Source organism: Ursus maritimus, unplaced genomic scaffold, assembly GCF_017311325.1.
Source record: "Ursus maritimus isolate PB19 unplaced genomic scaffold, ASM1731132v1 scaffold_8, whole genome shotgun sequence".
Taxonomy (NCBI): Eukaryota; Metazoa; Chordata; class Mammalia; order Carnivora; family Ursidae; genus Ursus; species Ursus maritimus.
Genome location: NW_024426996.1, coordinates 32138122 through 32150953, shown reverse-complemented (window position 1 = coordinate 32150953; position 12832 = coordinate 32138122). Strand labels below are relative to the sequence as shown.

The window sequence follows — 12832 nt, the reverse complement described above, 5'->3', positions numbered from 1 at the left end:
AAATTTCCAATTATAAAATAAATAAGCTTTTGGGGACGGAATGTATAGTATGGTGACCATAGTTAGTAATACTGTATTGTATATTCGAAAGTTGCTAAGAGAGTAGATATTAAAAGTTCTTATCATCACAAGAAAAAATTGTAACTATGTGTGGTGAATGAATGATGTGAACCAGACTTACTGTGGTAATCATCTGACAGTACACACACCCTGAATCATTACGTTATACATCTGAAACTAATATTATGTCAATTATATCTCAATTAAAATGAAGAAATCTTTAAAACATTTTTTTAGTAATTTTATTTTTAAAACACTTTCAAAATAAATGTACTCTGTATTTAATTATTTAATATTTAATTATTGCCCATGGGTCACATTATGCTTATATGCTTTTAGAATGAATATGCACATATTGGCATGCATATTGCAATTTTTTTTACAAAGTGCTGTGCAATCAAGCAAGTCTGGAGAAAATATCTGGAAATTGCTGATGACAGCCCAGTGGGGCCCATGCAGCCCCAGCTTCCTGCTTGTGACGCAAGGAAGGCGACAGAACAGAAGGTGAGGATCGGCCTGCATGAGATGCTCTGGAGAACAGGGGGTGAGGGCCTTCTAGAACAGGTGGATTAGCAAGAATTAACTTAGAGGGCATCTGAGGGGCATCCGTGCTGCCCGAGTCCCGACACCCCTGTCCCCAAGCACTGGCAACTCCAAAAGACCTGAAGAAAGAAGAGGGGGTGACTCCAAGAAGAGGGGACCAGGTTGTCAGTCCTGTCCCCGTCCTGGGCACCTGCTACCCCCACCACTCACCTTCCTGCCCTCTGCCACTGAGAGCTGCTGCAATTCTTCTAACTTTCATTGTTGGGGGGGGAGGGGCCCAGAGGCAATTAACACCACTTCCCAAGTTGCTAATTTTGAGTCACAGAATCACAATTAGACACATTTGTATCGTCTGTCTTGCTGCAAGCACTTTTGATGGGCTCAAACACTCACGGAAGCCAGAAGCTGCTTATTTCAGGAGCCTGTGTTCACACGCAGGGAACAGACCCCGGTGCTCCCGGAAGGCAGGCAGCACAGGATCAGGGTAAGGGACATACTGCTTTTTATCACTCTATTGTGGGCTCTGGGCACATCACCCAGTCTGGGCCTCCATTTCCCCACCTTTGTCGGCAGTGGGAGCCGGTTCCGGAAGCCTTCAGGCCAGCGTCCGCTTCTCCCTCTCCTCCAGCAGCAGATGGCTGATCTGGTGGTCCTCCTTCTGAGTTGTTGCCTGACCCCCTGTCCCTGGGCGCTGCTGGTGATGGAGCTTTCCCTTTGCTTCAGGGCTGGCTCCCCTCGGCTATAGCTCAACCACGAACCTGCAAGTGTCCTCCGGGGAGTTCAAGCCCCATGGTCTTGTCCAGTCTCTCCCAGCTGTGCAGCTTTGCCAGCAGCCTCTCCCTCTCCAGTTCCTGGTCAACCAAATTTTGCTCTTTCTTCTCCTGACGCTCCGGCCTCCGCCGCAGCACCTCCAGTTCTTCCTCTATCAGCCGGTGGGTCTCAGGCATCTCCAGCAAGGGGCGCTCTCCTCCCCGCTGTGCTTCAGCTCCCCTTTCACCTCCGGGCCCCCTCTGCACACTTCCTGTTCTTGGCAGTCAACCTGCTCCTGCAGGGGCAGCTTCCGCTTCAAGTCCTTTATTCTCTGCTCCTGGTCTGCCTTTCTTGACTGGCCTGGAGGTCCTGAATCTTCTGATTAGCTTCCTGACATTTGTGTGTGTGTATGTTGCAAATCGAGCTGTTCCTCCAGCTCCTGTTTTGCAGACTCCAAGCAGTTCACCTGCATCTTCTGTACCGCAGATCAGAGATCCTCAGCTTTGAGGCACTGATGGTTTTGACAGCTTCTGCCAGGCGGTCCTCCTTTCGCTGCAGCTCCTTGCTGGCTGCGCCTCGGCTCCCTTGACATCTGCTTGAGGCCTCCTGTGACTCTGCTGCATCTGCATCTTTCCCGGTCCACCCGGATGACCAGGGATGACGCGAGACTTCAAAGGAATCTGCTCTGCTTGATCCAGTAGCTGCATGCTCTGCTGGTACTGCGTCTGCAGAGAGCCTTGAGCAGGGGTGGAAACATCGAGTCCAGATCCTCCCTCCACTCGCAGAGACGTGAAGTTGTTCAAAGACCTCAGGTGGGATAGGACAGTGGTGATTTCCCCCAGGTCTCCCAAGGCCACTTCCCTTTTCCCTTCCACTCTCCCTCCCTCTTTCCCTGATTTTCCATTCTTGGTTCTTCCTTTTGTCAGTCCCATGAAAAGGGCTTCTAAGTGCTGATTAGTTTTGGTTTCTTAATCTGGGTGCTGGTTACATTTGTGAAAATTCGTGAAAGTATAAAATCATCATTTGTAATTTTCTTCTCTGTAGAATGTTAATAGAATATTTTTAAATATTTTTAAAATCGGCTGTATTTTATCTATACACAAGATAGATATCTTTATCTATACACATAGATCGGAGCTTGACCTACTTTTTTATATTAATTTTACAATTCTCTAACCTCTTCTTTATAACAAATCTATTATTTCTGAAGGCCGTGCTCATGTTTCCTCATTCAGTTCAATGACTATATTGTCAAACATTATCCTTCTTATATTCCCACTATTGATTCGGTTGTTGATATTTTTGTTGTTTTATTTTGTTGTTTTTACTGGAACAAATCTATATGTGCTTATAGATTAACATTTGAAAATAGTTTTTGATGTTATATTGCAAATTAAAAATGAAGTTCTCAAAAAATCACTACGACTGTACATAAGACCATGTGAAAATATTTAAAGGTGCTTTTAAAAGTTCCAGACATAAGAAAGTATTATCAAAAAGGGACTTTATGGAAATACAACAGCAAAAGTCCTGCTACATAGATAATGCGGACAGTTCTAGTTATGTAGTCAGTGAGCACATAACAAGTACTTAAACAGCTGTCCGGTCCATTTTTTTGTTCATCTTCTCCCTCCACCCTCCCTCCCTCTCCTTCTTTCCCCCTCCCTCCTTCCCTCCTTCCTTTCCTCCCTCCCTCCTTCCCTCACTTCCTTCCTTCCTTCATTCCTTCCTTCCTTCCTTCCTTCCATCAAGTATAGGAATTGGAATCAGTTTCAGGTTAGAAGTTTTTGGTAAGAATGCTTCATAAGTGGCTTGTGTACTTCTATCAAAGGGTATAAATTAGCTAGTAGTCTTTGTTTTTATGATGCTACTGTCTGTTGATTTTCATTGCCTAAATTAAGGATTTCATTAGGAGTTTGAAAAATGGTATTTTTCTCTATGATTTTTTTCTTTGCTTCTTAGCTGCAATATTGCCATAGAGAGAAACATTTCCTCATTAATTATTTGGTTATCTGTGTTATAGTTGTCAAGATAAATGGCTGATTATTTTATTTCATTCACAGTTTTAAACAGCAAGTTAGTCCTAGATATTTTCCAAAAATGATGAATAGGAATTGAAAAAAATATATTTTTGTATCTTGATAAACTCATGGAATTAGACATGTAATGTTTTAATAAATTGCAATGGTTATTCTTGTTAATGCTCAAATTTTTCCACTTGTGGGACAAATTTTGATTTGTGGGAGCCTTTTCAAGGGAGTTTAAGATACAACTCCAGCAGTCTTTGATAGCATCCTTGCTTTTACATATGGCAACATATTCTGTATGTTTCCTAGATTCACCAGTTGTTCACATGTTGTGACTGTTGTTCTATCCACCTACCTATTGATTCATCTGGATTGATACATACACACATATAGTATTATGTTTATTCACATTATTTTGCTAAACATTAGAGAGTAAATTGAAGAAATCAGGACCCTATATAATCTAAGTATTTCACTACATATCTCTTAAGAACAAAGCTATTATCCACACATCTCTTAAAAACAAAGATATTATCTTAGATAACTACATTAGAAATATCAAATTTAAAATAATGATAAAATACCATTCTCTAAAATATAGCCCGTATTTGACATTTGCCAACTCAATTATTCTAATTCATCCTGCGAAGAATTTTTTTTTCCAATCTAAGATCGAATCTAGAACCACACATTGCATTTGATTGTTGTATCTAAGAAAGATTACATTTTAAAGACATGCCTCATGAGTATAAAACAATACCTCCAATTAAAATTTAGGATTTCAGGGATTTTTTTTTTTAACGTAAAGTCTTAAATCATATCTGTGGAGTCTGTCTCTTATGTGGAAAATTTGGTTCCCACGGATAACAAAAGATTATTTATTGGCACTCATTTTGTTTTTTGATGACAAATGATTTTAAATTTCTTATTTTTGCCTATTTATTGTTATTTTATTTATTTTTTATTAATTATTTTAAGATTTATCAAACTAACTTAAAAGCTTCAAGGATCATAACCTTCACAAATTTATACATTTTAAACATTTTCTAACATCTGAGCTCTATTTCCTTTAGTTCAAGTCTTGTTGCTGTAATTTCATGTCAATTACTTCTAGTTGAATAACAAAACTGGATGAGGTTAAAGTTGCTAAGGCAGCATTTAATCAGGAATCTATTGCACAGCCTCGGAGCAGATGTATTTTGCTCATCTGGTGAATCTGATGCTAATGTCTCTTCACCCTCTTGTGAATTAAGGCTGTGCTTCTTAAGCCTGACATCTCCACATATCATTTAGGAATGAATGTTGTTAAAATGCAGATTCTGATTTAGTAGGTCTGAGGTGAGGCCTGAGTGTTGTGCGTCTCTAACAAGGTCTTGGGAGATGTGGATGATGTTGGTCCCTGGATCACACCTTGAACAGCAAGACTTTAGGGTTTCCTGGGCTAAGTTTAGGGTTTTCTGGGCTAAGAATTCTTCAGATGATTGATGTGCTACATTTCTTCTCTCTGTCATCTTGTGATTTCGTTTTATGGCTGCCTGGGTAGGTAACTGAAGATGTGGCAGTACCCAGATAGAGGTGACTCTTTTCCCTGGGTTTCATTTTCTCAATTTTCCTCATCCTCATCCTTTATTAATGCCCTCTTTAGGCTGACATTGGTGAAGACACCTCCGCTGAGTAGCCATCTGCATCCTTTGCGCACGTTCTGTCTCACTGGTCTATCTCCCTTACCGAAGTTACAGTTGTTAGCACTCTCCATTGCTGTCCAGGGAAGCTTAGGTACCTGATTGAGGGTCATAGTGACGTTACATCTAGTAATGTGACAATCGCCATCATTTGTAGTGAGGATGGCATTATTGGCTTGCTTCCCAAGAACAGTGTTTGAATTTACCTTTTTCTCATTCTCACCACATTGGTGGTGCTGTTGGTAATTTGGGGCGGTTAACACCCACAATGGTTAGGATCTGTTTCATATTTACTGCTTTGACCGGGAACACAATCTGTAACGTTAACTCCTGCTAACGTACCTAATCCCCCTCGACAACACTAGACAACATAGTTTCTCCCCTTCCTGTACCACAAAGTTGTTTCCTGATTTATCATCCTTATGGAACTCTTCTGCACAGAAATGACTTTCACAATGTCTTTCATTTGATTTTATCTTAATTTTTTTTTTTTTTTTTTTTTTTTGCTAAGAGATGGCGCTGGAAGATGTCATGAATTGGACGCCACGGAGCTCCTTCTTCCTCTGTGCCTCACCTCTGCCTGGGGTGCCAGGCCTGGTATTCTGAAACTGGGGGAGACTCAAAGGTGAGTGAAAACTGGTTCCTTCCTCACTGTTCAGTCACTGAGATGCTAAGAACTGCGGCCCCGCCTGCAGCTCTTATTTCTGGTAATGTTGACCAGGCCAGCGATGGTGGATCTGCTATGGGCTTTCTTGGATCACTCTTCACTCCCAGGACCTGTCAGATTCAACCTTAGTTTTCTCATCTGTAAAAAACAGGATAATTATACCTAGTTAACAGAAACAAAGAAATATATGCAAAGCACATAACACAAAACAAACACAAAATACTTGCCAAAAAAAGAGATGATTTTTGAAAATGTTCACTGAAAATTTCCATGAATTCAGACAGAAAAAAGGTTGTGAGCTTAGATACATTACTTAGTACCTAGTGATCGCTTGCCTCATCTGTAAAATGGTCAAAAAAACATACTTTGCAGATGTTAGCATTATCCTTCAGGAATCAAGCTCCATAGACATGTGAAGATACATTAATAAAGACAAAGATTATTATGATTTGCATCTCTTAGGAGATTTTATTTTCCTCTAGAACAGCCTAGAGTTATAAGAAAGAAAGACCAACATACCTTTCTTCCAGTTCAACAGGTCTATTTCAAATTATATATATATATATATCTTTCTCTAGTATACTATTTCAAAATCTTGTCCTAAGTTTAGTTGTCTCTCAGATCAAAAGCTTCACATGTCATGAGTTAGATGGTAGGGAATATGACTATGTGAGACACAAAAAGTATGGCCACCTTTGCCTCGTGATTTGGAAGTATGTGTCTTGTAGGACACCCTTCTTTCTTCTCATTTGTAGCTCTAAGTGTCTTGTGATATTTCATACCTTCCACATGCACATAGAGGGTGTCTCTTCTCATGGAAGTGGAACAAAGGAGAAAAAGGTGAATGTTAAGAGAAATTTATAGGTGGATGTTGAAAAATTTGTGAGAGTTCTTGTGCTTAGTCTCTTTTGTGTTCTCTGATGACCCTGGAAGGTAAGGTCATCTACAGTGACTGAGATGCTGGTAGGCTCTAGAGAAGCTTCTAAGATCATGTATATTCACTTTTGGATATACAGAGAGAGGCTACATAACGATTTGTGGCATTAAACACACTGGAGGTTACTTAATAATTGCAGAAGCAATATTATAGAAACATCTGATGGGTACAAATATCTCTAATGATAAGGGTTAAGCTTCTCTTATAGTAGAGTTTATTCTATAGTAATAGGCTTTGGGAGAGTTCATGGTAAAGGTGAGTTGAAACATTTAAAATAAATCATCAGTGTTTAGAGCAACTGGTTGAAACCAAACCAACCAGCCAACCAACCAACCAACCAACAAAAAACACAACAAAATCAGTTTGTACGTACTTAGGTAGTACTCAATGATAGAGGTGGTATCAGAAATGATTGGGGTGTTCTGTTGCAAGTGCCGTAGCTACATGATCTCTGGGAGGTGAATGTTCGTGTTGCTAAGCTTAAATTCCTGCCGTCGGAGAAAATATGACCGATAAAAGAAGTTTCTAAAAGTGATCAAAGCAAAAAACATTTTTATTCCTTCAGAAGTATTTTTTTTTGAGGTGCCCCTTTTTGATAATGAATGATGCTGTTTTCAGTAAACGCGCGCCCCTGTGGTCTTCCAAGCTTTGCCTCTTAGCTCTCTTCACTTAATCCTAGTGGAGCAAAAGCCCTAGATACCGTGCTTGCCCTGTTCAGTTCACAGTGGCCGTTGAAATTCCTTAGGCCAATTTTTGTACTTGGTACATGAGATTACAGAGTGGTTTCCGCTTTCACTTAACAGCCTTTTAGAATTCAGCTTGCTGTTGTATGTACTCATTCTGCCAAGGTTATTGTGCGGTTTGCCTTGCCATAAGTGACATGGATAAACTTTCTTTTATGCCTTTCAGTTTAATTACATTTGATTTCCTCTGAATTATAGTAGAAAGAATCATACTTATTCAAGATCTGGCAATACTTTCTAGATAATTTTTTAAGGAGGGTGTGAGGGGCCAAATTAAATTTGAAAGAATTTTGGGAAAAGAAAAATGTTAGCATTGTTGCATTGGCCTTTTAACTGATCTCTGTGGTTCCAGCAACCTCTTCTTTCCATTCTGTTCAACACAGAAATCTTTGTAGTGTGCATACTGCCCACAGTCGTCCTGACTAAAGAAATGAACAAATGAGCAAACACAGAGTGTTTTAATGGTCTTCTGTGGCCAATGAACGGAGTCCATAATATTCAGAATCCTTGTTCTGTTGTGTACCTTTTTTCTTAGTACTCCTTCCTAAACTTCTGCCTTTGGCAGCATACAACTGCTGTTCCCCAAAGACATTATATACTTCATTTTTTTTCAATGTAGTTATTCATTCTGCTCCAACTTGCAGAAACACTTTTTTGTATCCTCATAACACACTCACACACACACATAGTCACAGATTAGCAAACTCTGTCCTTTGCTCTGTCCTTGAACCAGTCAGACAAATTCCTCCTTCTGTCACATACAGTTGTATTTATTAAATTATTTGTTTCAATCAGTGCTACATTCAGTGCATGTTTCACCCCCTCCTGCCCATTAGACTGTGTGCTCTTTGAAGGCAGAGGCTGTGGCTTGAAAATGACTGTGGAGTGCAAACACATAAGAACGATTTTGTTTGAAGAATTATTTTAAAATATGGCCATTCTCTTCCTTTTTACTAAAAGTAAAATTCAGCTAAATTCTTTTTTCTGCCTTTCTGCAAACATCCGATAGACTTCTATGATTATATTTACTGATATGAAAATGGTTCTCTTTTCCCAGGGAAGCTCTTTGCAATTCAATGTTCATTTCACCTTTCTGAAATATTTACTTCTAGAAAGTATGAGAGTCAAATATTACTCTCATTCTTATTTTGAAAGTTGTTTTTTAGAGTTAGCGTCAATGAGATAGAATTTCTCCTTTTTATTTCTCCTTTTTTTTTTTTTTGCCTAAAAAAGAGAGTAAATAATTAACAAATATCTGAAGAACAGTTAAATGCTTTTTAAAAATTTGACAGATAGCTACTAAGGGTGGCTGGTTAGTTAGAGATCCTGCACTTCATTGCCCTGGACAGTTTAATTTTACAGACATCATTGGAAATTCATCTGTGCATTTTGAATCTTTTAGCAATTGCTTGATAAAATAACATACAAATGGAGAGAATAAAGGCATGGACAAGTTTCAAGTGGCTAACTAGAGAGCCAAGCCTTACAGTCTCAAAACATTCATTATCCCCGAACCTGAAAATAAACCGATGAATCAAGATGATGCATGAGTGAAAAGGAATAATACTGGGACTGCCACCAAAGTTTCCTTGTACAAGAAAAAGAAAAAGTCTAAACAGCCATCTCTAGTAGCACTAACATTAGAATTTCCCTCTTTTGTCACGTCTAAGTATATTTATTGTAGTTTGGTTTGGCTCCCGTCCTCCTCCCCTCGTTTTCACTTTGAATTAGGTCCAGGCTTTTTAGCTCCAGGGAAGCTAGTTGTGGTATTGAAATTTCACTTTCATTTAAACACTGCTAATTGCAGCCACAATCACTAGTTCATAGACCATGGAAATTAATGATGGAAAAGACCTGTTAGATCATCTCTTCCATCTGATTCTGATAATACAGGATTATTTTTTACATTATGTCCTAGAGTATTCTGCCTGGTTAATTTTAAGTGACTGAAATAATGGCGCTTTCACCATTTCCCTTGAGAGGGAGTTGTATAGCCTAATAAACTTAGGACACCGATCTGGAGATCAGCCGAGATTTCCCTTTTACTCCATTCCATGCCATTACTCCTTGTTAGACACCCTCGGGCCGCCCTAAACAATTCCTTTACCTTTTCCATTCAACACGACAAAATTTCCTGGCTACCATCCTACAAAAGGCTTCAAAGATGGTTTTATTTGCATTTTTGGTTTGTGGTGAAGCAAAATGCAGCTTTTCATTATTTCATAAATCATTCTTGTCCAAAAGGAGGCGAGTAAAGACAAATAAATAAATAACCCTCAAGAAGGTGACTACTTGCATTATGTCTCTATGTTCAATTGATCAGCTTTCAATGCATATTAAAAGTAAAATTTTGTCAAAATATTTTCCATGACCTTTAAATGCATCACTCCTATTCAGATTGTGACTCCTTGAAATTTTGACAGTGAAATCTGGTTTTGGGCTCAATTTTTCTCCTCCATTATTACTATGTTAACTAGTTCTGAAAGTATGATTCTGCTCTTTGTATTTATTCATTTAAAATGTGCTAGAATATGTTTTTATAAGTATTTGATATCTCATTGTTATTTAAGTGGAATATATCTGACTTTGTATTATAAAGTGATAAAGTAGTCAATGATGTACTGTGTAATTTAGATTTATGATAGAGGGGGAAATATTTGGTCTCTATTTATAAATGATAGATAATGAAAAGAAAGCATTATTACCATAAGTGATATACAATAAAAGGAAAATACTTTATTGCTATTATGTATTTATTACCAGGGTTGATAGATTTCTGGCGTTTGGAAAATAGCATATTTTAAAACCTCATAACAAATTATTCTTACGTGTATTTTATATGGCACGGTTCTGAATGAAAGAGTTATGAGCTAGTACACACTACTCACATCATAATAGGCAATATGGATAATAATCACCATTATTTTTGCAACATGAACTTGTTTAAAATAATATAAATAATATAATCCATGAGAGTAAGTTCTTCACCCAGGTTAAGTAATATGAATGGTCCTGCTTGCCAAAGTGAAGCAACAGAAGCAATTTATTATAATCAGACTTCTCGCAGGAATCCAGCTTAGGGAGTTTCAATATATTTAAATCGTAGATACAATTTTAAAGAAATTTTAAAAGATTCATATTTAATTTCTATCTCAAATTATATGTGAAGGGAAAAATTCAAGAGTTAATTAACTTAAACAGTTCTCTAAATCTTCTGCAGATAAACACTTCTTGTTTCTTTTTATTTTCAAATTCAATGAGGTGCCACTCTGACTCTTTAAGACTAGATCCTGTCATTTAATAAACTCAGAGATAAGGCAGTTTCTTTTTTTTTAAGATTTTATTTATTTATTTGACAGAGAGAGACAGCCAGTGAAAGAGGGAAAACAAGCAAGGGGAGTGGGAGAGGAAGAAGCCGGCTGTCAGCGGAGGAGCCCTATATGGGGCTCGATCCTAGGACTCTGGGATCACACCCTGAGCTGAAGGCAGACGCTTAACGACTGAGCCACCTAGGTGCCCCTGATAAGGCAGTTTTTATTTAATACCTATCCATACTGTATTTCCTTGTTCAACACAGAGTCTTCTGCTTCTCATGTATTTTCATAAGTTTTAATAACTTTAGGTGGAGGTGAAATTAAAACATTTTTACTGGACTGCTAAAACAAATTTGAAAATACACTATGACATACTGAGTTAAGAACTCCCACACTCACTCCTATTTTGGTGGGGGAAGTCTGCATTTTTCATGAATGGTTTCAACAGAACTCCAGTTTTGCTTTTATTACTTTGAAAATAATCTAATTTATCTCACCTAAAATATTATATCAAGACATAAACTAAAACCCATAGTATATGTTTAGAAAAGAATGAATTTATCTCACATAGATAAAAGGTAAAAAAAATGTGCTCACCCACTTTTGTTGATAAGAGAGAGAAATAAAAACACTTCCCCTTGTAAACTCTGTTTTTGTTGTTTGTTTGTTTTTTAATGGTTTGGGACTCAAATGCTTTATTTGATTTATTCAGAAACTCAGCAGACATTGAAAAATTTGTCCTTATAATATCACTGCTAAGTGTGGATAGTAATTTCCATGTTCCCTATAATAGAAAGTGAATCATGCAGAAGACTGTTTAGTAGAAAAAGATAAGAAAAGCAAAGGAAGAGGCCAGTTGTAGGCAATCAACTTGAGCATTGGAAACCTGAGTGAGGTAGAAGGGCTCATCGTGATTCCGGGGCTGAATACAAAGCAGGCCCATTAGGTGACTCACCTCAAAATATCCTTCAGCCTTACCTGACCAAGGGGTTACTTACACCCAGTCACAGGTACCAAAAAAGGAAAATTCCCTAGTACCTCTTCACCTCCCCCCTTAACTAGAGCCCCTCACCACTGCCTCCTCACAGACAGTCTCTCCTTTGCTGACCTGCCTACTGATCCCTTGCAGTGTATTCAATAAACTTCTATCTCCTTTGCTCTGCCTTGGAATTCTTTCACTGCCAGGTCAATGGCTGCCACCTGATTAAACCCCTACCCAATTGGGTTGCCCCACAGTTAACAATTGGATGTGTAAAGGGGCAGAGGTAGGAGGGAGTATGACTAGTGATATGTCCTTTCAGAAGTAAAAGGGGACATGCTATGAAATGCCATGTGGCTTGACAAAGTCATTTAGCCACTACAGTTTATGTATACAGTCATTCAATGTAAATATATGAGCGTTTTATTTATTCTCTCACAAATCTTCATTAAGTTGTCTTTCTGTTTCAAATGAAGTTTATATTCGTTTTAAGATTTGAGCAGATTTTTCTGATCCCTTCTGGGATGGAATGTTCTAGTGTAAGACCTGTGGTGATAAATGACTGGCCTAACATATCTGTTCACCTATCAGGTTGTCATGTTGATAGAACTCAGCCTCAAAAGCCTCACCAAATTACTGCCTACGTTCATCCCAATCTTACTGAAATCCAAGGCTCTTCCATTTCTAATTTTAAGAAATCATAAACAATAATTTCCAGCTAAAGGCAGAATTCTGAAAATAACTGTGCATCTAAAGTACTTTGTACGATTCCAAAATTATAAAATTGCCAGGGGTATCGTCAAGCTTATACTCTTACAGTAAACAAAACTCTTCTCCCAAGGAGCAGCTTGTTATATATTTGATATCCATAGGTCATAGTAGAGACTGTACTAAATAATTAATCAGAAGATAGTATTGAAATATATTTGAATGATTCCGGACATAGCTGGAAAGTGCTGTACCTTTAAGACCCAAAGGATATGAATCACTATTTTAGCATATGTTACATCTATTTTATACCAAGTGTTGGTGTTTCCTGAGGAGATTAGGGAAAACCATAGAATGTAAGCTTAAACTCTCTGGCAGTCCATTCAGAGAGAAAAAAAACAAAACAAAAAACAAACCCACAA

At 38.2% G+C, this 12832-nt stretch overlaps 1 pseudogene; it reads right to left on the bottom strand.

Annotated features, from left to right (window-relative positions):
• Positions 1–279: 279 nt before the first annotated feature.
• LOC103672831 lies at positions 280–5175 on the bottom strand (annotated as a pseudogene).
• Between the last annotated feature and the right edge of the window lie 7657 nt (positions 5176–12832).